The sequence below is a fragment of the Manihot esculenta genome, chromosome 16 (assembly GCF_001659605.2).
Source record: "Manihot esculenta cultivar AM560-2 chromosome 16, M.esculenta_v8, whole genome shotgun sequence".
NCBI lineage: Eukaryota > Viridiplantae > Streptophyta > Magnoliopsida > Malpighiales > Euphorbiaceae > Manihot > Manihot esculenta.
Window position 1 is genome coordinate 3,467,170 of NC_035176.2, and position 15,183 is coordinate 3,482,352.

The window sequence follows — 15,183 nt, forward strand, 5'->3', positions numbered from 1 at the left end:
GGTCCAACTGTGCCAGAACGTAGAATGGGTCCTGGTCTTTCCCTTACATATCATAACATAACAGTGTCCAACTGTGCCAGAACGTAGAATGGGTCCTGGTCTTTCCCTTACATAGTGCCAGCGAACGTAGAATGGGTCCCACTGGTCTTACTTTCTGTACCGTACATATCATATCGTCATATCATAGATCGAGGGCTATGGATCATTCAACATTCATCCACATCAACATCAAAATGTGCAATGCAACATATTCGTGAATTCTAATGCAAGCAACCTAATTCATCACATGGCATTCATGATGCATGAACAATGCTCAAAACTTTGAAATTTATTTACTTTAAACGTAAAGGTTTATTCCACTCACCTCTGGATAGCTCTGACCAGACACTGGGGCAACAGACTCACTGCTGGGGTCCTCGGTTCCTCGGGTCCGAACCTACACAGGTGGACTCAAATGAGGGACCAAACATACATGAACATAACTCTAAACTATTCTCCAAAAACCCCTTAAAACATCATGGAATAATCATAGAAAAACATGCAAGAAAGGGCTGGACAGGGCACTTTCGGCGGCAGGTTCGGCGGCCAAAAGTCCCTCCAGAGCCGAAAGTCAGGCAGGTTCGGCGGCACCTTCGGCGGCCGAAGCTCCCAGACAGAGGCGAAAATCATGCATGTTCGGCGGCACTTTCGGCGGCCGAAAGTCCCAGACAGAGACGAAAGTCTCCTTTCGGGGGCAAGCTTCGGCAGCCGAAGGCTGCCTCCACAAGTATGTTCGGCGGCCGAAAGTTCCTTCGGCTGCCGAACCTGGTTTCTCCCAGAATGGCAGAAACTCAGCTCCCCTATGCATTTATGCCTCCTATCTCATCCAAACATGCATAAACCTATTCTACAACATTCCTCAAACATACACAAGCAAACATACAAGTTCCTAGGGGCATCAAACCATCAAAACCAACTACAACACACAAGCAACTCACATTGTCCAAAAACACAAATAAAACCCATAAACCTAACCATGAGCTAAACATGCATTCTACCCCATAGATCTTGCATAAAACTTACTTTAAACATGAAATGAGCTTAAGATCGGCTCTTACCTCTTGAAGATCGAGAGAGAGACGTCCTAAACTCGGAGGTGGGAGATTTTTGAGTTCTTGAACCTCAAAGCTCCAAAACTTGCTTAAAACTCAAAAATCTTCAAAACAAAGTAAAAACTTGTGAAAAACTCGAAAGATCTGAAGGAAAAGACTCAAGATCGGTGAGGGGTGGCGGAGAACTCACCTTGGCCGAAAATGGGGAAAAAGCTCGCCCGTTTTCGGCTAAGGGACCCTTTTATAGTGGCTGGCCAGGCCACGTTCGGGGGCCGAACGTGCCTCCGCATGCATGCCATGTTCGGCGGCCGAACTTGAGGTTCGGCGGCCGAACCTGGACTTTCCTCACTTATGCTTTCGGGGGCCTAAAGGCGCTCCCGAAGGCATGCATGTTCGGCGGCCGAACTTGGGATTCGGCGGTCGAACCTGAGTTTTCCTTCAAGGTTGTTTTTATGCAAAAACTCATTTCCATTTTACTTAAAACCATGAAATACCTTAAAACATTTTATAAAAACATGATTCTACCCTACTAGAGGCTTCCGACATCCGAGATTCCACCGGACGGTAGGAATTCCGATACCGGAGTCTAGCCGGGTATTACACCCTTGGTGTTGGGTGATGAGAGGTATAAGCAAGAGTTGTATGCAAAGTTTGCGGGGTTAGATATCCCATTTGAGTACAATGTGATACTCGGCCGTCTAGTCCTAAACTACTACGGTATCATTATTAATATGGGTGCTATGTATCTTAAGCTTCCGGCTCCAGGGCCATAGCAGTGGTCCGAGGCCATCCGAGGTTAACCAAAGAATATTATAGACACCTAGTAGAAAGCCTCAGGAAAGTAACCATGCCCATTGACTTGCTGGAGAAGTCAGAGTCTCACGTAAAACTAGAACCAATAGACCTGATAGAGGTAGTTCAAATAGGAAAGGAGCGAAAGGTACGGTTCGACACTGCACTGACCAGCGAAACAAGGACTCATCTGGTAGAGTTATTAAAGAGCTGAGTGTCAACTTTAACTTGGTCTCCAAAAGATGTAACGGGTGTAGACCCGACCTTTATCACTCACAAACTATCTATCGACAAGAACATAAAATCAGTCCAACAAAAGAAAAGAAAGTTCATACCAGAGAGGTAGCAGGTGATCAAAGAGGAGGTTGATAAACTCTTGAGTGCAAGGTTAATAAAGGAAGTACAGTATCCTACGTGGCTGGGCAATGCGGTCCTAGCAAAGAAAGTTAACGGAAAGTGGAGAATGTATGTGGACTTCACTGACCTAAATAAAGCATGTCCAAAAGATTATTACTCATTGTCGGCCATTGATAGATTGTTGGACTCGACCTCAGGCCATTCAGTGGTCTCTTTCCTCGATGCCATCTCGGGGTATCACCAAATCATGATGGATACTGAGGACACAGAAAAATCCGTATTCATAATAGATGAAGGAGTTTTTTGCTATAAGGTAATGGCTTTTAGATTAAAAAATGAAAAAGCAATGTACCAAAAGTTGGTGTTAGAAATCTTTAAGGACATGGTGGGTCAACTGTCAAAGTATACGTCGACAACATGGTGATAAAAAGTTTATCATTAGAAGAACACCCGAAGGATATCCGGAGAGTCTGATATCTTACACAAGGCGGCATGAAGCTGAATCCGAAAAAGTATACCTTCGGGATAAAGGTTAGAAAATTTCTAGGATATATCATCTCAGAAAGGGGTATAAAGGCGAATCCTGAGAAGATCAGCGTCATCCAAAACATGAAAGCACCCAAAATCATCAACAAAATACAAAGGCTAAATGGGTGAGTCACTGCTCTAGGCTGATTCATATCATATTCAGCCAGAAGGTGTCTTCCATTTTTTAAAGCCTTGAAAGGCAAAGGTAAGTTTGAGTGGGGAAAAGAGTGTGCAGATGCCTTTAAAAGTTTAAAAACCTTTTTATCCTCTCCTCTATTGCTAAGCCCACCTATCGAAAAGTGTAGTTTTATTTCTATATTTGTCTACGACGCAAAAAATAGTTTGTTCAGTGCTCGTTCATAAGAGCAATGGGGAACAAAGCCCAGTATATTATGCTAGCCAAGTTCTGAAAGGGGCATAGTTGAATTACCCTCCCCTTGAAAAATTGGTGTTTGCAGTACTCATGTCGGCCACAAAGTTACGACCGTACTTCGAGTCACACACTATAGAAGTTAGAACTGATTATTCTCTATGAAAGATTTTACACAGACTGGAGATATTAGGACAGTTGTCCACCTGAACGGTAATATTATCGACCTACAATATCAGGTATGTTCCCAGAACGGCCATGAAAATCCAGGTTCTAGTTGACTTAGTCGCGGAGATCACTCCACCGTTAGAACGCTCGGAGTCCTCTGAAGCAACCATAAAAGAATGGAAAGTGTGGGCAAACAAAGCTTGCACGGCCGAGGGCTCAAGAATCGGGATCCTTTTATAGTTCCAAACAGGAATAAAGTTTTGGTATATGGCAAAGCTTGCCTTGAAAGCCACCAATAACATAGCTGAATACAAGGTAGTAATAATGGCCTTAGGAATCATCAAGGAGCTAGGTATCCAAAAATCAATTATTTTTAACGATACACAACTTATTGTTAATTAGTGCCAATGACAAATTTAAGGTCCGAAAATCGAATTTCATCAAATATGAGGAAAAGGTCTGGTCCATAATGTAGAAAATCAAGAGCAGGCAAGGCCACTGCGAACTTCACTGGGTAGCCAGTGATAACAATGAAGAGGTGAATCTTTTAGTCAAGATGGCAGCAACAGGTGAATAACACTTAACTCAATCGTTTCGATTCGAGGAGTTACACACTCCGGCAACAGAGGTGGAAGAGTCCTTCTCCATAAAGGAAGGAGAATTATGGATGATGCTCGTATATAAATTCTTGACTCAAGATGATCTTCCAACCGACAAGTTATCAGTCAAACAGATAATAAGAAAATCTGCTAAATACATACTAATTGATGATTAGTTGTATAGGAGGTCCTCTATATAGCCAGGGTTGCAATGTGTGACAGAAGAGAAAGGCCAAGAATTCCTAAAGGATATCCATAAAGGTGATTGCGGAAGTCAGGAAGGGGCTCGAACAATCGCCCGGAAAGCATTTAGACAAGGATACTACTGGCCAATGATAATGCAAGATACGAAATTACTTGTCCAGAAGTATCGAAGATGCCAAGTACACGCAGACATCCTAAGGACACTGGGAGAAATGCAAGTGGCCATTGAAAGTCCTTAGCCTTTTTTTCAGTGGTGATAGACATCCTTGGCCCTTTCCCAAGGCATCTGGGTCAAGAAAGTTTGTTATCGTGGCAATAGACCACTTCAATAAATAGGCGAAAGCTGAGGCAGTATAATCCATTACTACCCAGCAAGCAATCTATTTTGTCAGCAAAAATATATTCACCCGATTTGGAATACCCAAAATAATAATTACCGATAGTGGAACACAGTTCGCAAGCACTAGATTTAGAAACTTTTGCAAGAAATGAAAATTTGATTTGAGGTTGAATACCCAAAATAATGATTACCAATAATGGAATGCAGTTTGCAAGCACTAGATTTAGAGACTTTTACAAGAAATGGAAAATTGATTTGAGGTTCAGCTCAATCTACCACTCTTAGTCGAATGGTATAACAGAAGTCACAAACAGGACTATATTATAGAGGCTAAAGAAAAGGCTCGACCAAGCCAAAGGTAATTGGCCCGAAGAATTACCTCACATATTATTGGCGTATAGGACTACTCCCAAAACAGCTACTGAAGAAACACTCTTTTTTTTGGTATATGGGGCTGAAACAATCATCCCCGTGGAAATACAAATGAGCAGCTTCAGGACACAACATCTTGAAATTTCAGGATATCCCGAGGAAATAAAATTCAATTTAGACCAATCTAAATTTTTGCAGAAAAAGCCCGCAATTAGAATGATAGTTTATAGGAATAAAATGTCCAAAATATTCAACAGCAAAGTCAGACCGAGAGCCTTCAATGTGGGAGACTTGGTCCTTAAAAGAGCAGACGTAATAGGTGACAATGCCAAACCTAGTAAGCTAGGTGAAAACTAGAAAGAATCGTTTAAGGTCTTAAAGGTTATTCGCCTAAGATCCTATAAGCTGGCCAAGCTAAATGGTTAAGTTATTCCTTATGATTGGAATATTGTAACTTGAAAAATTTTATCAATAATGAGTTAACAAAGTTACTGTCATATGTTAAGTACTCCAGTAACAAGAAACAGTGGATTGTCTTTCCAAAAAAAAAAAAGAAGAAAAAACCCAAGAAACAACAATCGGCCACAAGGCAGTTTTTGGCAGGTCAGGTCACAAGACGGTTTTCGCTAGACCACTCGGACGTTGGTCCCACTAATAATGATCACAAGGCAGTTTTCGCCAAGGCAGGTCACGAGGCAATTTTCATCAGACCACTTGGGCGTTGGTCCCATTAATCACGGCTACAAGGCACTTTTCACCAGGCCAAACTACAAGGCAGTTTTCGCCAGGTCAGGACACAAGGCGGTTTTCGCTATGCCACTCGAGCATTGGTTCCACTAATCACGGATACAAGACAGTTTTCATCAAGTCATAACACAAGACAGTTTTCGCAAGACTACTCGAGCATCAAGACCTCAAGACAGTTTTTAGTCAGGCCATATCACAAGGCAATATCCCAAACCAATAGGACTTAAAAGGGAGTATAATAATTTTCAAGGAATAAAGGGGAAGCCAATCAAAGATGATAGGGTAACTAAAAGGATAAACCAAGAACCAAGATGAATGAAGGCTACTTATTACGAAAACGCACAGGGCGTCAAGCGAGGTAGAGATGCATACTCGCCAACCCTTAAGTTCGAATATCCATTCTATTCTACTAAAAGTTTATAAAAAATATTTGCTAAACCGAGAGTCAAAATCCATAAAAAGATATGTTTGTACTATCAAACGAGATAGGCAAAATAAGCATTTTTATTCCAAAAGATTATAAGGAGATAAAAAGGACTCGAGTAAAGTCTCTATTACATTAGAACCCTAAAAAGTCTATTAACAAAAATTCTATCTCATCTTATGGGAGGACAAGGGCCATGCGAAGAACTGTCTCTCCAACTACCTTCCTGGCCTTGTTCTTGGGGACAACCTTGTATAATCCTCACCTTAGGATTGAAAAGGCGTTATAGTCGGACTGGTTTCAGCTTGTGGAGCCAAGTAATGTGATTGCATCTTCATAAAAAATCCAAGAATCACGACTTTGAAGAAGCATGACAGTCAGACCAAATGCAACTTTCAACAGTACACCCTCACAAAAACTCATCTTCAACTGCACTTCGTAGACCATGATGATATTTCCCACACAGATCCAGTTACCCTTAAAGAGAAGAAAGTAAGTACCTTAATTCGTGTCTCCCAAAAATAGTAATAGCAAAACACAAAGGAGAAAGAGGTTCTTATACAATGGCAAGACCGACAAAACCTTGCCAAAACTTTTCATGTGGACCGAAAAATGAGGCTGTCATTATGATTAAAAAAAGGCAAAAGGATATAAGTAGTCAAGTTGCGCCACGTAATCAAGAAGACAAAGCGTCACCTTTGAATCTGAAGAATCAAAAACCAATTAGAGAGCCTCTGATGCTACACAACAATTGTAATACCCGGCTAGACTCCGGTATCGGAATTCCTACCGTCCGGTGGAATCTCGATTGTCGGAAACCTCTAGAAGGGTAAAACCATGTTTTATGAAATGTTTTTAAAGTATTTTATGTTTCTAAGTAAAAAGAAAATTTAGTTTTGAATGAAAAAGACCAAGGAGGCTTTGCCAGGTTCGGCCGCCGAAAGTTATGTTCGGCCGCCGAACATGGTAAGGTTTTGGGAGCACTTTAGGCCTCCGAAAGCCTTGTTTGAGTAAGTCAAGGTTCGGCCGCCGAACCTCATGTTCGGCCGCCGAACATGCATGAGATGTGGGGGCACGTTAGGCCGCCGAAAGGTGGCAGAACCAGCCCTATAAAGGACCCCGTGACCGAAACAGGCGAGGTTTTCTCTCCCATTTCGGCCGACGGTAAGCTTTAGCCCTCCTATGGTCATTTTAAGTGTTTTCCCTCAAATCTTTCAGATTTTAACAAGTTACATCTTGTTTTTGAAGAGTTTTGAAGTTTGAGCAAGTTTGGAAGCTTGGAAATCAAAGAGTGGATTTCTCCCTACCTCCAAGCTAGGATCGTTCTTCCTCTCGATCTTCAAGAGGTAAGCTTAGATCCAACCTCTCTTGCATGTTTTAAGTAAGTTTTGAGTAGATCTATGGGGTAGAAATGCATGAGTAGGCTTGTGGAAGTTTATGTGATGTTTATGAGTTTGATGTGCATGTTCTTGAGCAATGTGGCTTGCTTGTGTGTTGTAGTTGGGGTATAAGTTAGTTTGAGGCCCCTAGGAGCTTGCATGCTTGTGTATGAGTGTTGTAGAAGAGTTTTATGCATGGCTAGGAAGTTTGGGGAACTTGGAGGCAAGAGGAGCCAAGTTTCTGCCCTTTGGCAGAAACCAGGTTCGGCAGCCGAAGGCACTTTCGGCCGCCGAACGTGGCTTGAGAGGCAGCTTTAGGCTGCCGAAGCTTGCCCCCGAAAGTTGGAGTTTCGTCTCTGTCTGGGAGTTTCGGCCGCCGAAGGTGCCGCCGAACCTGCCTGACTTTCGGCTCTGGAGGGACTTCCGGCCGCCGAAGGTGCCGCCGAAAGTGCCCTTCCCAGCCTTTTCTTGCATGTTTTCTAGGATTGTTTTGAGGTGTTTTTAGGAGGTTTTTGGGGGTATGTTTAGAGTTATTTTCTTGTTGTTTGGTGCCTCATTTGAGTCCACCTGTGTAGGTTCGGACCCGAGGACCCGAGACCCCCGGTTGTGAGACAGTCTTTTAGAGTCCGTCGTTAAAGCTTCGGTCACCAGGTGAGTGGGATTATTCCCTAAGTTTTTAAGTAATGAATAAATAAACAAATGAATGAATCTGATAGCATACTCATGCATCATTAATGCCATGCGATGTTTCAGGATGTTTGCATTAGAAATTCACGAATATGTTGCATTGCATAATTTGATGTTGATGTGGATGGTTATTGGGTGATCCATAGTCCTCTAATGTTATGTTATGATGATATGTTATGGAAGACCAGTGAGGCCCATTCTACGCCCCTGGCACTATGTAAGAGAAAGACCAGCGAGGCCCATTCTACGCCCCTGGCACTTTGGAATGTTATGTTATGTATGTTATGTAAGAGAAAGACCAGCGAGGCCCATTCTACGCCCCTGGCACTTGGAGATGTGAGGACTAATGGTGACAATACCATCCTTTATGTGATTAAATGTGATGTGTTGCATTTCATGAAAGCATGTAAAGTAAAAGTTATGTTATTAATAAAATGAATAATAATATACCTAAAAAGTGTGGAATTAAAGCAAATGTTAATAATAAAAATGGAGAATAAAATACCTAAAAATGGAGGAATTAATATCATGTTTTTACTTTTTACTCGCTGGGCTTTTTAGCTCACCCCTCTCCCCTAACCCCAGTCTTGCAGGTGCAGAGTAGATAGAGAAGTCAGCAAGAGTAAGAGAAGTCTCTGTAATAGCATAGAAGTGGACATGGATTAGTTGTAATGTAAAAGTATGTTATGTAATGTAATGTAAGTTTTATAGTGTGCTTGACTAGAGTCTGTTGTAATCCCTTAAATACATGATATAAATGTTTTATGATGTTTATGTAATCCAAGCCTGCTATATGTTATGTACCCCATTGGAGTATTTGTTGAGGACTCCAATGAGGGGTTTATGTTATGTTTATGCATGCACAGGCTGAGCTGGATAAAGAAATGTTTGAATGAAAGAAAGGTTTCATTTTTTTATGTATGTTTTGGTTCATGTATGGGATTGAACAGGTTCACAAGATGTATGTTTGGCTTGCTACGGGTTCTGGCGGCCTTATGCCGACCTGAATCCTAGCGCCGGTAGCGGTCCGGTTTTCGGGTCGTTACAGAATGGTATCAAAGCCCTAGGTTCATATGGTCGGACCTAGAGTGTCGGGCTCATAGATGTGATAGAAAGGTCAAGCACAATAGGAAATCATGTCCACTAGGATAGGATGTAGAGTCCTGTCTTGCATGAAGGTATGTATGCCATGAGATATGCTATGAATATGATGTGTATATGATGTGGGTTCATGTGTTTCCACATGAACCATTTGATGCTAATGTTTTGTTATCTGTGCTGTTTTTCAGTAAACAGAATGCGAGGAACTCGTCGATCGGCTAGATTGACTAGAGTACCACCGGAGGATGAGGGCACGAGCGCCCGTCCTCCAGCATTGCCAAGGGCAATGTCAAGTAGGTCCAACAGGGACAGAGCAGTGAGGGACCCTAGAAGGTCCTTAGATCTGGGTAGAAGCAGATCAGTAAGGGGTACAGTTCAGGAAAGAAGGTCAGTGGATGTGGGAGAAGAGATGGATGTGGACCAGAGGAGGGATGGTAGTCTTGGTGTGAGCATGCCAGAAGAGGGCATGGGTGAGTCTCAGGGAGGCACTCAGGCCTCGGGGTTTGTTCCACCACCCCAGTACCCACCTTTTTCACCATACCCCGGGTATTCGATGGGAAGTACATCGGATTTCCCCAGTTTTAATCATTACCCTTCTCACATGCCATACCCACCTTTCTACCCACAGTATCCACAGTACCCTATGTACCCACCTCCATCCTTCCATCCAGGCACGGCAAACCCTATCCCAGGGGATGCCGCACCACCACCACCAGCAGAACCCACAGTTCCAGAAACCCAAAGACCTCAACCTACCTCATCTGGAGGGAGCAAGGCCAAGATGACCGACTATATGAAGTTGGGTGCTCCCCAGTTTGATACCGGTGATGATCCGTTTGTGTACCTGGAGAAGGTCAAAACGATTACAGATGAGATAGGTGCTGATGACAGCAGAGCCATTCAAATGGCTGGTTTCACCCTGAAATGCAAAAAGGCCCGTGAGTGGTTCAAGGGCTATGTGAAACCGAGGGTGGACAGTCTTTCATGGGAGGAGTTTGCGAATGAGTTCGCAGGATGGGCTTTCCCTGACAGTTCCAGGGAGCTGAAGATGATTGAGTTTGAACAGCTGAAGCAGACAGATGAGATGGGTGTCGATGAGTACACCGATAGATTCTTAGAGTTGTTACCGTTTGCTGGGCAACATCTGGACACAGATCCGAAGAAGTCAAGGAGGTATATCATGAGGCTCCATTCCAGGTATTCCTCCTTGGTTCAGTCAGCTGATAGAGAAAGTTTCCATGCCATTGTAGACATGGCCAGGAGAATGGAGGCTAGTGCAATCATCGAGGGGACTGTTAAACAGTCAGTGACACAGCCTTCAGGTTCTAAGACCCCAGGTGGGGGAAGGATAGACCCTTCATCCTTGAGTTCAGCTAGTAAGAAGTGGAGCAGTACCACTAAGAAACCAAAGAAGAGTAAGTTCTGGAGCAAGATCAAGTCAGGTCTGGGATTAGGAAGTGGCTCAAGCTCTGGTGCTGATAATGCAGTGTGTGCAAGGTGTGGTAAGCTACACAGAGGGGTATGCCGGTTTGGGACGACGGCCTGCTACAGGTGTGGGCAAGAGGGACACATGTCCATGGAGTGTCCTAGAGCAGTTCCTATGGCACGGCCCCAGCAGACTACTTCAGGTAGTGTGGCACAGCCAGCAGCTTCAGCCGCGACACAGGCTAGTGGCAGAGGCCGAGGGAGAGGGTCAGCCTCTTCTTCATCAGCTTACAGAGGGGAAGGTCCGTCAGCTCCAGCACGGATCTTCACAATGACGCAGCAGGAGGCAAACGCATCAAACACCGTGGTGTCAGGTAATATCATCATTGGTTGTTCAGATGCTTATGCCTTAATGGACCCGGGTGCATCCCATTCTTTTATTCTCCGAGAGCGGTCGAGAGGTTGGGTTTGATGGTCTCTGGGTTAGAGTGTCCCCTATGGGTCAGTGGACCCAAGTGTGACCCGTCAGTGGCAGAGTCAGTCTGCCAGTACAGTCCAGTTTTCATAGAGGGAAGATGCCTATCCGCCGACCTTGTGGTTCTAGACTTGACAGATTTTGACGTCATTCTAGGGATGGATTGGCTATCTACCCATGGTGCTACCTTGGATTGCAGAGACAAGGTAGTTAAGTTCAGATGTCAGAATGGGTCAGAGGTTGTCTTTAGAGGAGACAGGGGGAGTACACCTAGAGGTTTGATATCAGCCCTACAGGCTCGTAGGCTGCTCAGGAGGGGTTGTCAGGGTTATCTAGCTCATGTGAGAGAGCTAGACAGAGATGTCAGAGAGCCCGCCTCAGTGCCTGTGGTTAGAGAGTTCTTAGATGTCTTCCCAGACGAACTACCAGGTTTACCGCCTCCGAGGGAGATAGAGTTCGAGATAGAATTGATGCCAGGAACCAGACCGATCTCTATCCCTCCCTACAGGATGGCGCCAGCAGAGCTAAAGGAGCTTAAAGAACAGTTACAAGAGCTGGTAGACAAGGGTTTCATCCGACCGAGTACCTCACCTTGGGGTGCTCCAGTGTTGTTCGTGAAAAAGAAGGATGGATCCCTTAGACTTTGTATCGACTACAGACAGTTGAACAAGGTCACTACCAAGAACAAGTACCCGTTGCCTAGGATCGATGATCTATTCGACCAGCTAGCAGGAGCAGGTTGTTTCTCCAAAATAGATCTGAGATCTGGGTATCATCAGCTGAGGATCAGAGATGAAGACGTGCCAAAGACAGCTTTCAGAACCAGATATGGGCACTATGAGTTCCTAGTGATGCCGTTCGGGTTAACTAACGCCCCTGCCGCATTCATGGATCTCATGAACAGAGTATTTAGCCAATACCTGGATCACTTCGTTATTGTCTTCATAGATGATATCTTAGTGTATTCCAGGAATGCAGAAGAGCATGCCCATCATCTGCGGTTGGTCTTGCAGACTTTGAGGGAACATGGCTTGTATGCCAAGTTCTCTAAATGCGAGTTCTGGCTGAGGAGCATTTCGTTCTTGGGGCATGTAGTGTCAGAGAATGGTATTGAGGTGGACCCCAAGAAGACAGAAACTGTGGCTAACTGGCCTAGACCCACTTCAGTGACAGAGATTAGAATTTTCTTGGGTTTGGCAGGTTACTACAGGAGGTTCGTCCAGGACTTTTCAAAGATAGCAGCTCCTCTGACCAGGTTAACCAGGAAGAATCAGAAATTTCTGTGGACCGACCAGTGCGAAGAGAGTTTTGAAGAGCTTAAGAAGAGGTTGACTTCAGCACCAGTTTTAGCTCTGCCATCTGGTGATGAGGACTTTACAGTCTTTTGTGATGCGTCCCGTGTGGGACTGGGTTGTGTACTGATGCAGAACGAGAAGGTGATTGCTTATGCTTCTAGGCAGCTGAAGAAGCATGAGTTGAATTACCCCACACACGACCTGGAGATGGCAGCAGTAATCTTTGCACTCAAGATGTGGAGGCACTACCTCTATGGGGTAAAATGTGAGATCTTTACAGATCATAAGAGCCTGCAGCACATCCTGAGTCAAAGAGATTTGAATTTGAGACAGAGAAGATGGGTAGAACTGCTCAGTGACTACGATTGCAAAATCCAGTATCATCCGGGTAAGGCTAATGTTGTAGCTGATGCCTTAAGCCGGAAATCACTCGGCAGTCTATCCCACATCACAGCAGAACGAAGACCAGTAGTAAAGGAGTTCTACAAGCTCATCGAAGAAGGGCTACAGTTAGAGTTGTCTGGTACAGGTGCCTTGTTGGCTCAGATGAAAGTGACACCCGTGTTCCTTGAGCAAGTTGCTCAGGAACAGCATGAGGACCCCGAGTTAGTGAAGATTGCCAGGACTGTTCAGTCAGGCAATGATAGTGAGTTCAGATTCGACAGTAAGGGGATCCTCCGCTATGGGAGTCGATTATGTGTGCCAGACGACATAGGACTAAAAGGAGACATTATGAGAGAGGCTCATGATGCAAGATACAACATTCACCCCGGAGCCACCAAGATGTATCAAGATTTGAAGAAAATTTATTGGTGGCCAGCAATGAAGAAAGAAGTGGCACAGTTCGTGTCAGCCTGCGAAGTGTGTCAGAGGGTGAAGCTGGAACATCAGAAGCCGGCCGGAATGCTTAACCCGCTACCGATTCCAGAATGGAAATGGGAAAATATAGCTATGGACTTCGTAGTAGGGTTACCGGCGACGTCCAACAGAGTGGACTCCATATGGGTGGTTGTGGATAGACTCACCAAATCTGCCCACTTCATCCCTGTCAGGAGTGGCTACTCTGTGGACAAGTTGGCACAGGTGTATGTGGATGAGATCGTCAGGCTGCATGGGGTTCCTGTTTCGATAGTGTCAGATAGAGGGCCCCAGTTCACCTCCAGGTTTTGGCGGAGTCTGCAGGATGCCATGGGTACTAGGTTGGATTTCAGTACTGCCTTCCACCCCCAGACTGATGGACAGTCAGAAAGGACCATCCAGACTATAGAGGATATGCTCAGGATGTGTGTGCTGGACTTTGGCGGTTCTTGGAGGCAACATCTACCTTTAGTGGAGTTTGCCTACAACAACAGCCATCATGCTAGCATCGGGATGGCTCCATATGAAGCTTTGTACGGAAGGAAGTGCAGATCACCTGTTTGCTGGGAGGAAGTTGGAGAGAAGGCCTTGGCAGGGCCTGAGCTAGTGGAGATTACCAGCAGGGTGGTACCCATAATCAGAGAAAGAATCAAGACTGCTGCAAGCAGACAGAAGAGTTATGCAGACATCCGCAGAAGGCAGTTAGAGTTTCAGGAGGGGGATCTGGTATTGCTCAAGGTGTCTCCAATGAAGGGAGTGGTTCGCTTCGGGAAGAAAGGTAAACTAGCCCCACGATACATCGGACCCTTTGAAATCTTGCAAAAGATTGGGAATGTGTCGTACAAGCTGGATTTACCTACTTCAATGGCAAGAATCCATCCGGTTTTCCATATTTCGATGTTGAGGAAGTTTGTGTCAGATCCGAGCAAGGTTCTTAGTGAGCCTGATGTGGAGGTCCAAGAGGATCTCACCTATGTTGAACAGCCAGTACGGATCATAGACACCCAGATCAGAAAGTTAAGAAATAAGGAAATCCCGATGGTGAAAGTCCTGTGGAACCACCACAACTTGGAAGACTGCACGTGGGAGACACGGGAGTCCATGCTCCAGCAATATCCCCATCTCTTTTGAGGTACGTGTGAAGTGTTTTATGTGCTTAGTATGTATGTTATGTGTTGTTTGGTGAACATTCGGGGACGAATGTTCTTAAGGGGGGGAGAATGTAATACCCGGCTAGACTCCGGTATCGGAATTCCTACCGTCCGGTGGAATCTCGATTGTCGGAAACCTCTAGAAGGGTAAAACCATGTTTTATGAAATGTTTTTAAAGTATTTTATGTTTCTAAGTAAAAAGAAAATTTAGTTTTGAATGAAAAAGACCAAGGAGGCTTTGCCAGGTTCGGCCGCCGAAAGTTAAGTTCGGCCGCCGAACATGGTAAGGTTTTGGGAGCACTTTAGGCCTCCGAAAGCCTTGTTTGAGTAAGTCAAGGTTCGGCCGCCGAACCTCATGTTCGGCCGCCGAACATGCATGAGATGTGGGGGCACGTTAGGCCGCCGAAAGGTGGCAGAACCAGCCCTATAAAGGACCCCGTGACCGAAACAGGCGAGGTTTTCTCTCCCATTTCGGCCGACGGTAAGCTTTAGCCCTCCTATGGTCATTTTAAGTGTTTTCCCTCAAATCTTTCAGATTTTAACAAGTTACATCTTGTTTTTGAAGAGTTTTGAAGTTTGAGCAAGTTTGGAAGCTTGGAAATCAAAGAGTGGATTTCTCCCTACCTCCAAGCTAGGATCGTTCTTCCTCTCGATCTTCAAGAGGTAAGCTTAGATCCAACCTCTCTTGCATGTTTTAAGTAAGTTTTGAGTAGATCTATGGGGTAGAAATGCATGAGTAGGCTTGTGGAAGTTTATGTGATGTTTATGAGTTTGATGTGCATGTTCTTGAGCAATGTGGCTTGCTTGTGTGTTGTAGTT